This window comes from Anopheles maculipalpis, chromosome 2RL (genome assembly GCF_943734695.1).
Source record: "Anopheles maculipalpis chromosome 2RL, idAnoMacuDA_375_x, whole genome shotgun sequence".
NCBI classification, from domain to species: Eukaryota; Metazoa; Arthropoda; class Insecta; order Diptera; family Culicidae; genus Anopheles; species Anopheles maculipalpis.
Window position 1 is genome coordinate 71,639,769 of NC_064871.1, and position 13,169 is coordinate 71,652,937.

At 39.3% G+C, this 13,169-nt stretch overlaps 3 protein-coding genes across 6 annotated transcripts in view; 1 reads left to right on the forward strand and 2 right to left on the reverse strand.

Annotated features, from left to right (window-relative positions):
* The window catches only part of LOC126568803 (gastrula zinc finger protein xFG20-1-like), a 343,175-nt gene extending 333,305 nt beyond the window's left edge, over positions 1–9,870 (reverse strand). Inside the window, exon 1 of the mRNA XM_050225435.1 lies at positions 9,867–9,870. The gene's annotated coding sequence lies outside the window, so the exon portion shown is untranslated. The remainder of the gene's footprint in view (positions 1–9,866) is intronic.
* Positions 1–13,169, reverse strand: part of LOC126556360 (probable cGMP 3',5'-cyclic phosphodiesterase subunit delta) — a 441,422-nt gene that overhangs the window by 303,823 nt on the left and 124,430 nt on the right. The window lies entirely within an intron of this gene.
* LOC126556322 (ras-related protein Rab6) overlaps positions 1–13,169 on the forward strand; it is a 467,299-nt gene that overhangs the window by 196,274 nt on the left and 257,856 nt on the right. The gene's annotated exons all lie outside the window — the stretch shown is intronic.

The following is a 13,169-nucleotide window of genomic DNA, read 5'->3' on the forward strand; positions in this document are numbered from 1 at the left end:
TAACTTTGGCCCAAGGGTTACACAATGGATTATTTGAAGTAATATTTGATTTTTACCAATCGACCTGAATATAATAGACGTAAACAGAAAACTTTAGTTGCTTATTACTTTTTCCTTGTAACAAGCCCCCCCCCCCTCGCCCGTTCAACCTTCCCTTCGACCGTTACGTATTTTATGGACCTTTAAACTAAGAAATAGGAGCCATGTAAGTTCTTACAGTGATTACGTATTTTATTTTGCGAAATAAAATGTAACTAATTTATGAAGAAATCTTCTTTTTCTTCTAGGCTTGCTAGAATTATTGGTGCCACATAGTCCATCCTCTCTACGGGGTACGGTCTGGACGGATTTTGATCCTCGGATCCTCTGTATGAAGGTTGGTACCTTTGTCGCCTCAACACTGGACCGCGCGGAAGAAAGAAATATGCAAAATAAATATTTCACTCCATTTTCTGTGCATCGTTCGATGAATATTTTTCCTTAAATTTGTTGATGTTGGTTGGTCAGGTGTGTCGTGTGACTAAACCATTAAAATGTATTTGAAATAAAAGATTCTCCTCTAAAAACTCCACCAAAAAAAACTAAAATCCTCATTTACACATCATCAATCCGAATCAAAAGCATAAAATCAGCCCAACCCTACACGGTGGCTGACATTAATGACAATCCTTTCAATCCTTGATCTTCAGCTCTGCATCCCAGGGGGTCGGACTTTGTTGTTGTCTGCTCTCTGCCACGTTTTATTGCAAACACACCCACTCACAAAAACCTCGGCGAAAGCTTAAACAGACAATATACACGGCAATTTGTCAGCAAACGACCCGTTTCAGGAGCACATCTTTTCTGAGTCATTAAATCACCTTGCTGTTGCTGGCTTCTGCACGTACCGCACCAACCGAACCAGGTGTACTAAAGGTATTCGGGTGCACTTAGGCAGAAGTGAACAGCAGAGTGCCCCAGCGATGAGGACGATGATGACGATTGTGCTAAAGAAATGAGGAATGCTAAAAGAAACCGGAAAGCTGCTGAAAAGAACCGCACAGAGCACAGCACAGGGGTAGATGGTTTACCGGCAAGGATAATATGCACCACTAAGAGCCAGCAGAATATGCTCTTTATGCTTTTTACAAGCCACACTAACGACAAATCCAATGTCAATGGTACTAGCGAGCCTGGGAGTTGGGGGTTTTTCTGAAATGAATCGGGCTCGTTCTGGTCTTGGACTTGGAGCATGGGTTGGAAAATTCAAGAAGAGCAGTAACTGTGGATGCACTTCCAGTCCTGTCTCGTCTTTTGGTCAACTTGATGCGCGTTGCACACCCACACACATTGTTCTTCGTGGGATAGTAAAGGAGAATGTGGAGCATCATTGAGCTTGGGTTACATACCGAGCTAATGTGAGTGGAATTATTTGTGGTGTAGAAGTTTGTCATCATACTGAAGGCAAATGATGAAGATAAGAAAAAACACGATTTCACTGGAAAAATCTACGCATTGGCTCAGAATCTTTTGCAAATTTACAACTTATTTTATATTATAAAAGTAAGAAATATTATAACTCTTGTTTAATACACCACGAACATCATGATCTGAAGCTTGCTGTAAATTCAGCGCACTGGAACCACTTCACCCACTCCATGGCGCATTGTCCGTCCATGTAAATAATGAGCTGCTGCCTTTTCGTACCATTTACCATAGCGAAAAGGATGCATTTTTACATCCACCGTCCTTACATCTCGGTGCGCATACGATCTAATTGTGTGTATGCATTGAAAGAAAAACAAATACTCGCCACGAAAAACGAGGAAGCGTGCAACGTCTTTCATGGCGCTGATTATCCTTCACGATGCAAGTTGTACTAAGGACTGGGCGTTCAAGGTTCAATGTGATGCTCGGTGTAGTGGGTTTGAGGTGCAGCAATGCCGTACACTCTTCTCCCAATGCCCAACGGCATTTATGTTGTGCGGTTGTCTATTTTTGTTTTCATTTGCGTTCGTGTTTCTCTTTGTTGGTATGAAAAGCACTGGAAAGCTTAAGGCGCCAGAAGCCCTCCTGGGTGAAGAGAATGGGGCACGGTGAATGTTACCTTAGCATGAGTTAGCCTAGCATAATCAAGCATATTTTGAAAGCATGGCTACGGTTGATAGACTTGTTTTATTTTTTGTTTTTAAACCTCACCCTTCGACCGCTTCTTATCGCCGGCCGCCACTGATACGATTCCGGCCTTAGCGCTTTTACATCGTTTCTTTGTTCTGTGTGTGTCTGTTGGGCCGTCTAAATTCAGTTGTTGTTGTTCTATCTCGGAGGTTTTTGTGGACCATTTTGTTGCAGCTAGGTAAAGCGCAATGAAAGAGTAATAAGTAAAAACATCGTCATCATTCTCTCAAAAAGGCTAGAACTACCAGCAGGAACAGAAGAAATAAACAGTAAAAAGGGAAAACGGTTCCATAACGCAAAGAACCACCACCACGCGGGACGGAAGAGCGGCCACATGCGATAAGATAAGTGCTCCGTAAAGTGTCATTAAAGTGGTAAATTTATTAATGTAAAGGTTCCCTTGTTTTTTTGTTTTGCTACGGACGCCAAACCGACGACGCTCGGGTGCCTTGCGTACGTCGAGACAAATGTCGGCAAGAATTGTCATGACCGGCTGTGGATCCCATAACTCCATGACTGCAGGAAAGAAGAGAGAAGAAGAAAAAAAATGGAAAAGAACAAGGAATAAGTTCGAATATTTAAAAAGAGCTTAAAACCTCATCAGACCTAAGCTGGACGAGAATATAAATTGCCGAATGTGGTGCGTGGTACTATTTTAACTGCTCTTGCTCGCTTAAAATAATGCCACTAAAAGACCAGTGCCCATATTGGGTTTGGGCCTCCTTTGGCTACAGTGTTTCGATGTCTCATGCCCGTTTGCTTGGGATTGTAAAAAAGCATAGATCTCGTACGCTGCAGTAATGCATACCATTATTACATGCTTATGGGTGTTATTTTATGCCAGAAGACGCTTGCTACATCGTAATTCAAAAGACTAATGCATATTAGCACCTTTCAGAATGATATATTGGCTATCTCCTTTTATGGATGTGTGTTTTTTCTAATATAGAAGAATATGCCGCTCTTATTTAAATTACAGGGTGGCATCGTGGAAGTGATACACTTTTTTTTGTGTCATAAAATCGAAACCATTTCATTTATCTAAACCGGTTTGATTTCTCTTCGGAACCGAATTAAATAACAACAATTGGTAATGAACTTACATTGCACTCAATTCATTTCAAATCTTTCTTCTTTGGCCGCACGCACAACTTCAGACTGCATTTTGTCCCATATCTTAAACAACCCTCTCTTGAATCCGTCCAACTTCAAACATTTGACTCCATGCTCCATAAACACGATCGTTCTGCTTATTTAAGGATACCTCCAGAGTGAACAGTGATTCGTCAGAAAATAAGATGTTGTGACCTGCGTGCATCTTCAGCAGCAAGCGAGATCTGGTCACCCTGTTGGCAATAGGTTTGCTGGTTAAGCCTTAAATTATCTGTTTTTTAAACGTTTTACAATCAAAGTCCTTTTTTCAGAATGCTTTGCATTGCAAAGTGACGTATGTTCATTTCACGCACCATCTTTCTTCCCGAGCGCGCTGGATTCCGACGTATGTTCTTTGCCCGGTTTCCTCTTTGGAAAAACCGTGCCCGTATCCTCTTAGCGCTTGAATGTTTGTGTCAAATTAAGATGAGACAGCTTCTACCTTAATCTTACAAATGCACAATTTTTATTTGTTCGTAGCTTGAATCCTTGTAGATTGCTACAAACCAGAACTGAAAGTTAAGTGTATGTTTGGCACATAAATATTAAACAAGCTAATCTGTCAAAATATACCCCTGTGTTTGACATTCAGTGACAGAAAACACAATAAATGAGCGCACAAATAATTTTCTTACTTCTACGATGCCACTCTGTATAAGTATTATGGCAGGCCATTTTTTAAAATAAAAAGTTGTGTATTGAATGATAGAATTACATAACATAAGCCTTTATACTTTATAGCGGGGCGGCCCGGTGGTGATGAGACTGCGGCGCCGGCCTTAAAACGACAGGACTTTAAGGGTTTAAATCCCATCCGGATCCATCCCCTCGTAGTGAGGACTGACTGACCAACTACGTGGTATCGGCAGTCTAGAAAGCCATTTTCGATGGCCGGCTGATGACCTTCGAGGTCGTTAAGCCAAGAAGAAGAAGAAGAAGACTATGCGTAAACGTTACTAATGTTACTCAGTACAGGCAAGCGGAGAGAAAGGAATATTGGAGAGAAGTTGGGACCAATGCGTTTAATGGCCTGTAACAGGACTTTCCAACCAATTGACACTCTGGGACACAGTGCAAACTTATGTTCCATAGTTTCTATCCTTGCGCATACTGCGCAGGCGGATCTTCGCTGCAATGACGATAACTGTCTGCTGCTTATGTTTTTCCAAGCACTCCTCCAACTTATCGTTGGATACTCCAGTGCCACTTTGTCGGTTTTTCTGGGATGTATCGCAGTTACAGAAAAACTTTGTTGAGACGAGGGTTTGTGTATTTGACAGCAGCGACGTTCGGAGGGTTTCCAGCATAGGAAATGTGTTGCTCGCCTATCCGCTGACACCTCTTCACCGCAACGTATCTGGTGGTTAGTAACGCTTGTGTGGAGGTTAGAGGAATATGAAGAATAAGGCCTGCGCGGTTACGGGTCAAGGTTTTCGGATCCATTCCATAAGAAAGACCCAAACGTCAGTGAGACTTTTACTTTGTTACAATAGCTCAAGCGCCACATAAAGAAGTCAATTACCATAGTAGAGGCAGAAGAAAGTAGTTCAGTATGGCTACCTTGTGCAAGAGGTTTAAATCTCTCACCCGGTGAAGTCATCCCAAACGCCTAAACTCATTGATCACGGTTGATCCCAGTTGTGTCCAATTGCTTCACGAATGTTGTTGCTGGAAAGGATACCAAGAAGACGTGGCCTCTCCACTGTTCAGAGCCAGCGAATGATTATAGTGTTTTCAGGAGTGGCATGTCCTATATCCACTCCTTCCGCCTTTTAGATATTCAGTTTGGCTCCTAAGCACAAACCGAATTGTTCAATCTTTTCGGGAGATTCGGGATCACGGAGATGTCGTCGGTCGATGCGTTGACCAAGTCATGTTGGTCACAACATTTCCCTTCTAGTCTCGTGATGAGAGGTTGAAGATACAGGATAAAAAGGTACATGGAAAGGGGGTGTCTTGTCGGAAGGAACTCAGGATAGGAAACGGAGTGGTGAGGTCTCCGTTGATAAGGATACGGGAAGAAGACTGCTCACCCGTGGTTTTTAAAAGTCTCACCAGCGTCATGTCTCCCACCTCCCGTTAACATCATCGAGGCGATTGTAATCTGGGTTAAGAAGGGAAATAGGACGGAAAGAAGACATGCTGGAGGTATTATCAGCACTTATTTATTTATTATTTTCTTTTTTATTCGTAATTTAAAGTGTAAGACTATACGTAAAACAAGTTAATTACCAATATTTCAAGAAACACTTCCTTTACTTCACTATTTAGTGATCTTCAGAAAGTATTCAACAATATGCTCATTAAATCAAGATGTGCTCCTCCCAAACAATTAAAAATGCAAACCGTACCTGTTGTATTAACATTGTACACACTCGAGCACTGGGTCATCATCCGTCGGCTTAAAACTCGAACACAACAAGAATCCCAAAAAATGTATGTATTCAAATTATAGCTCCCATTGCCTATGTTTCACTTCAGCTCGCTTGCATTCCTTATGAAACTGGGACAATAAAGCACATCTAGTCCCGAAAATACCGCCACACAAACCGTCTCCTTAAACCGCCATTAAATGCAACTAGGCGCCTGGCGCACCGAAGAACTCCAAGGCAGAAACAAATATCATTCAAATCGACTTTTCCAGTCACGCCCCATTCCCCGGCCCGAAAGCGCAAATGACGGATAGCTGGCAGCCAAGCGATGCCGCACCGGAAGTGAACGAGTTTTGTTTGTTTTACGTTCGGAACTGAATAAGAAACACACACACACACACACACACAGTCGTCTAAACTGCAGCAAACCCCGACAAACGCGGTACGGTTTGTGGCCTAGGCAAGCGAGCACGTCGAAACCGGGGAAAACAATAAAAATACAACAAAATAATTATATGTTTATGGTTAGCCGGTACAATATGTGTGCTGCTAATGATAATTAAGTTGATCTATCCTCTTGGCTACAGTTTACCCGTTTATCGTGTTTTTTTTTCTCTTCTTAAACTATCATTATTATTATACATTTAGCCCTACCCAGGCGGCCTTTTGTGTGAGTGTTTGTAGTTTTTGTTGTTCTTTCTGCTAGCCGGTTTTGGACAGTGTTCCAAATTTGAAACTATTTCCAACCGTGCAGTGCGGCTACCGGTCGACAGTAGTTCAGATTCCGGAAGGATACATCTGCGGTGGCCCGGGTAGCATCAACGCTGGACGTCCAGGAGTGGAAAAGAAGCGGTGGGAAAGTTTGTCCAAAGCTCCCGAATACGGGTTCCGACTTCCTGTTGGCACACTCTCATTCTTTCACACACACACACACACACATTAACCCTACAAAGTGCATCATTTAGTTGCAACGGCGATTGTTTTCGGGCGGTGGAGAAGTTTTGCTACACTGCACTGTAAGGCCCCGAAGCAGGAGCGGCGCGCAATGCAGCAAATGCAGCAATCCCCAGTACAAAAAGAATAATTAAAATTGAAAATTTAAGACATTGTTTCATCAGCACAAAAGTTGGTGCAATGTTTAAAAATATTATTTGTCTTTAGTATAAGGTAGCAATGAATAGACCATGAATGTTTTACATTGTTCGTTTCATAGGTAAATTAAGCCATTGCAACATAGATGTTTAAAATAAAGTTAGGAAATGAATTAAAGATGATTAAAATGTATGTTTTCTGTGCTTCATTTTAGCAGTAGTAATAGCAGTAGTGTTTGTATATTTCGTGGTCCTTTTTTATTACAATCGCAATGGATGATAAACTCGTTAGACAGCGGGTTCAACAGCATATTTTTTCTTAACTTTATGCCAAAAACTTTTGGCTGTACCATTTGAAATGCAACAATGTTAACAATTAACCGTATTTAAATGCAATAGTAGGGAAAATTAGCAGAAAAAAACCTACTTCCTGATAAGAAAAAGATAAGTGTGTTTGTCTCCTAATCCTAATTATTAGCTTTTGTTATAGACTATTTCTTACATCTAAATAATATTGTCCAAATTTGTAACGGTCTGCTTTAACACTCTCAATAGCTTTAGGATGTTACGTTTTGGGAACAAAAGAATTGTTGGGGATCCATGAAATTTGTAATTATTATAGGACACGAATTATTTTTTTTACATCTCTGTGTTTTTTTTACTCTGTGTGAAGTTCTATTCCGCAACCAAGATGGCAAGTCTAAGATTGTTTTCAGAAATTTGTTTTGAATTCTTTACAATCTAAGTTTATGAGTTTTAGCACACGAGTCCCAAACTGGAGAGACATAGGTTTTGTTGGGCTATATTACAACAGCATCTAACAAGAGCTTATCTTGGATTCTTCGCCAAGATTTATCTTGACGACTTGAACGTCATTCTCTTGTCAAAAACCCTTCCCAGATACTTTATGGTTTGTTTCCAGGAAATGTTGCGTACTAGTGAATCTAGTGTAAAAGATAGCTTTGGTTTTATTTTATTTATTTTTGTATGACGACAGTACGCCGTACTGTCATAGCTTTGTTTTGTAAATTTTTAGTTCCATTTCTGCTAATAATTTGATTATGAATTAAGAGCTGTATTTGGGTTTTTAATAATTGTATTTGCTCTTTTACAAGATCGTCGTTAACATCCTTTGCAAAGAGATATTTGCTTACAATATTTCATCTTTGGGATACCGCAAATATTCTTCACTTTCTTGACTTAAGGTCATGCTGGCCATCGAAATGGCTTATAGACTTGCCAATACCACAAGTAATTGGATACTCTTCACTACTGGGGAACGGTACGAATGGGATTCGAACCCCGGTACTGCCGTGTAAAGACCGGCGCCAATATCGCCTCTACCACCGAGCCGCCTCCATCGGAAATGTATATTTTATTTAATAACCGAGAAATAACGCTTCCTTGTGTTACCCCGGCACGAGGGGTTTGCTTCATTTTAGTCTCCATCTCTCTTTTTAAATCGTAAATATTTGGTTTTTAAATGAAATACTAATTTATATCAACCATCCAGTTATCCAGCTAGTGCAAGCCTACATACAAAATGTATTTCTTATCATTATTTCTAAACCGTTTTGCAAAAAGATCACATATCGTGCTTAGTTTTGTTTAAAAAAATCACCTTCACTAACTAAGTTTGTCATTCCTTTAAATATAATTTCGTATCAAAACAAAACGCAACCCTGCAGTTCAAAAATTTATCCAAAAATAACGTAACAAATCGGAAATCTAGAGTAAAATTTCGAAAAAGCTGCACTGTTGCCTGCTCTATTAGACCAACAAACACTTATGCTTGTCCGGTATGGAGTAAAACTGATAAACTTCATTTAAAAACCTTCAAGTTTTACAAAAAAAAGCACTTCACAAGGACCAAAAATAGTCTAGAACATTCAAATTCATCACGTTGCCAATTCCTTACTAATATTAGATTACAATAAGAAACTAGAATTCAATTATACCATCAAACGGAATAAGTTTTTTTCTCTTTCATTTTTTCAATCATACTTATCAATCTTAATTGTTTGTTAACTGTTTTTGTTAAAATATTGTAGTTTAAGGATTGGTTCATAAGGTAGGGTTAAGATCTTTTCGATTAATTGTGGCTTTTATCCCATTTTTCACACTACGTTTACATGCTCAAACTATACACAAAATTTAACTGGCTACGCCATACATAATACAAGACAATGGGAGAGTTAAGCAGACTAATGTTATAAAAAAAATTACTAAATAAATGCACTCTGCTACTACTAATACTACTACTGCTTCAAAATTATTGCAAAATAAGAAAAGCAAAACTCATAGAAGAGCAGCAGATTTATAAGTAAATAATTACAACACAAAAATGAAAGAAACAAATATAAAAAGAACACAGAACAGTAGAAATGAAAGTGAATTTGAATCTTTCTTTTTTCGGTTGTCTCTTATTCACCAAAAACTCAAACCACTTTTGCGAGTGCAAAAATATTTACTTAGCTTGGGCCTTTTTAGTTCAGGATACTAAGACCCCATTTCGTTAACTACTATCCATAACATGCAGACAAATCAGCTTACAAGTGAACAACGGGCTGAGATCTTCTCATTTCATTGCAGAAGAAATTATGAAGCGTACTCACATCCAGTCCAGTGGGCGTTTTTCGTTATTATTCCTCTTTCTGTATAAGTAGCAACATGAATCTAGCATGATTTGGTGTAAGCAAGTATATAACGACGCGCATTCCACCCACCGAAGGAAAACAAAATCATGCTTTACCGTCTGAAATAACTGTTCTTATCGAAAACGTAACAAAACTTACCATTCCTAATCGAGCAAGCGAGCAAGGATGCAAAACTGTTGTTCAACATGGACCGCTGGTCCTTTGCTGGCGTGGAAAAGGCAAGACGATGACGCTAGTGTTGGGCTGAAGCGTCTAGCGCGTTGAGATATGGCTTCTGTAGGTGGCAAGGACCGTCGTTCCGTGATGACCCACGAGAGTGGTTGCGACTCCCAACTGCAAGGATCCGCCGGAGGAAGGATCCTTTGGCAGCGGATGGAAGTTGCGCTTATCTATCTGTTGCACAGTTTCCCAAAGCAGAAACCCGTGCTAGGCTGTACGGCACACAACATGTAATCGTTCAAACTTTGACCGGATCGTTAGGGGGTTGCAGAGCTCGTACGACGAGGAAGGAAAAAAAAATCCCTGCCCGTACTGCCCCTTTCTCGATCGTTCTTCGTCTACCAATGCACCTTCCCACCGATTATGTCCTGTGCCACATTCGCCGAGGGAAATGCTTCGACCCAAACTAAATTGAACTGGAATAACTTTACCACCGGGTCCGGTACCGACCGGCGACGAGAACAAATGGAAAATGTTTGTAGCTTCTGGTCCCTTGGTTGGCCCTGGCTAAAACGGTAAAAACTCCGTCCGTAAGTGTGATGTGCGTGTACTGTACCAGCAAACCACACTCGTGGGATGATGGTTTTGTTGGTTGGTTTGGTGGAGTCGCGACCAACCCATAGTACCCCAACTCCAACGTCCGAAAGCCGATGAACACGATGGAGCCTTCATTTTACCGTTCATTTAATTTTCTCCCACCGGTAAACAGCACCAATGAATAAGGAAAACCTACGGACAAAAACGATGAGATGGAAGGAAAGGAAAGTAACCGAAATACTCCGGTGACATCCCAAAGCAGTATTCAGTAGGTTTTCCGTTTGCTGGCAGCAAATAAGTCGAAGGTGTGGCTTAAGTAATAGGTTTTACTGATAAGTGTATGAGATTTTGTGCTCAAATTATTTTTGCACTTCGTAGAAAACCAAAATTTTCCAAGTGTTCCAACATTTTTCCTCAAAGTTTTAACAAATTCTACACTTATCAAACGTCACTGGAAGGTGAAGATAATTTGTTCATAATTGTTTGCTGCACATTTTGCGCTCTAGCATAATTCTTTTGACGCGAAGAATGTTTTATTAAGTACATTTTGTTAGTCCTATTTTCTTTTCTAGTTAAAATCATATGCTCAACCATGTTCTTAAGCACTGCCAAATATTCCCTGAGTCTAAGGCTTGATAAAGGAAGCACACACGTCTCGAAAGGAAGCGAAATAATTAACAGTCGGTCATTCAAAGTGATTGCACGATACAGATTACCACTTGGATGTGTCTCTTTGTACCGTTTACAAGTCTTTAATTCCAAGACACTTCTGAGCCCTTGTAGTCATGGTGATTAAGGTCAGGTCAGTCATAAGGTATTGCTTACTAGGAAGTAGTGAAGTGTTTGATGAAAAGTTTGACTGAAAAAATCATTTATGCGTTTGAAATAATAACAAAATCGTTAGTGAATGATAAGAAGACAGCAACAGATTTTTTTCCAACATTTCATTAAGGATGGCCTAGCTGTGACAAACCTTAAAGCTGTGAGTAAACATTTCTGTCAAACTCGCCTATTTGAAAAGAAACTGATTACATTTATTTTTGCTTCTTTAAATAACCTTAGAGCACTTTTAAAATATTGTCCATTGAGTTTAGAGCATTTTTAATTGTTTACTTCCTACGATTTAAGATTCCATCAGCAAAAGATTGCATCAACACTATTTCTTAATGTTTCAGGGAGCAGCCTTCAAATATAATACACAGTTGCTCCTGAAACGGACAATAAAATCGTTTCAGTCGAGTTTAACAAAGTTTTTAGAAAGTATTTGTACAAAAGTACACAAAATTTGTAACTTAAATTAAACATATTGATAAAATATTGAGTGTTGTGCGTACTGAGTAAGAGTGAATAGAAGATTCATTTTTTTTTCTTCTTGGCCTGCTCAAGGTTTAGCACGTAGCGTAGACATGCCCAGGTCGGTCCGAGTTTCCAATCGTTGTTCTTGTTCCGTAGCATGGGTCTGTATCCGTTAATTCGATTAAAAATATTTCAATCTTTCTAATGAATGCATTGAATAAACTCTTTACAAAGTGTTTTACCAGCTCGTTTGTGATTTGAATCGCAAAAAGCTTAAACAACTCACCCGGGATTCAAATCACAAAGTGTTTTTTCAACTCTTTGGGAGTCATTATAATAAAACTCACTCTGAGTGCGTTGCTTGTCGGCAGAGCAAGATCGCTAAATCACAAATGATTTTTTTAAACATTTAAAATTTTTGTAAATTTAAATCAATAAAATTTTTAAAACACTCTCTGCAATTTGAATGCCGAAAAGAGTTTAAAAACTCTTCAAGAATCGAATCCTAGGTGAGTTATTGTAACATTTTGCGGCTCGAATCTCTCTGTCGTCTTCCAACTCACTCAGAGTGAGTTTAAATAAAAGGATTCTCAAAAGAGTTGAAAAACTTTTTTGGGGATTTGAATCCCCTCTACGAATCCCGCGTATCTCTACGTTAAAACTCTTAGCTCCCACTTCATCAGCATACAACAATAATTTAAGAAGTTGTAGAGTTATAAAAAATGAATCCCAATGGGGTAATAAGTAAGAGTAATTTAATTTTTTGAAAGGAGTTATGAGTTGAGTTGAGTTATTCTCACCACCAGTGTAAATTGGTGTCTCAATTGCTTTCTGTATCGCTGCTTAAACGTTACGTTACCATACGTATTTCATAAGCGTCTTAATAAAAAGTATGATTCCATTTTTGAGTACATTCTTTTTATAACAAAACACAAAAAATATTTGTCACGCACTTGAGATATACCGTTTACATCACAAAGGAAATAGCACACTTTAAAAACAAAATCCGTTCGTTTTACAATTTTTAAGATGAATCAGTCCAAAGATGATAGTAAATGCTAGTCCCTCTCCCATTTGCAGTCCCTAACTCATTTTTCTCTTATTCAAACTTTATTAAATGAGCAGCGAGGAAAGCAAAACCCATCACCAGAGAACACTTCACTATCCTCATTCACATTCTTCATCAAGCTGGTACCTAATTATTAAAAAATCAAAATAAAACCGTACCACCCAGAAAGGACGACTCAATGAACAACGAATTAATCTCAACAGGCGCCACACTTCCCAAAGTGCCAACATCGTCCTGAACGTCTTCCATTTCCATCCAGTTGCCCGTATCCTTGTTACCTGCGCACCATACCTGCGAGTTTGAGGGTAATTAAAAACAAAATGACATTATACTTACAGCTTGCTTCTTTTCTATTTCTTTCAGCTTTATTTTCTCTTCCAATGGCGCACACACGTACATCTCATACGCAAGTTGTTTTTTTGTTTTTATATCTGAAGTTTGATTTGTTTTATTAATTTTTCTCATGCTTCTTGTCATGTCTTTCGTTGCTTTAGCTTTCGTTTTCATTTGCTTCTCCGTTTTTCCGCTCAGTTTGCTCACTTACATCACTATACAAAGTATTATTTTAATACGAGTACAATTTTTGTTGTGTTTTTTTTTGCGTTTGTTTTCGGTTGTT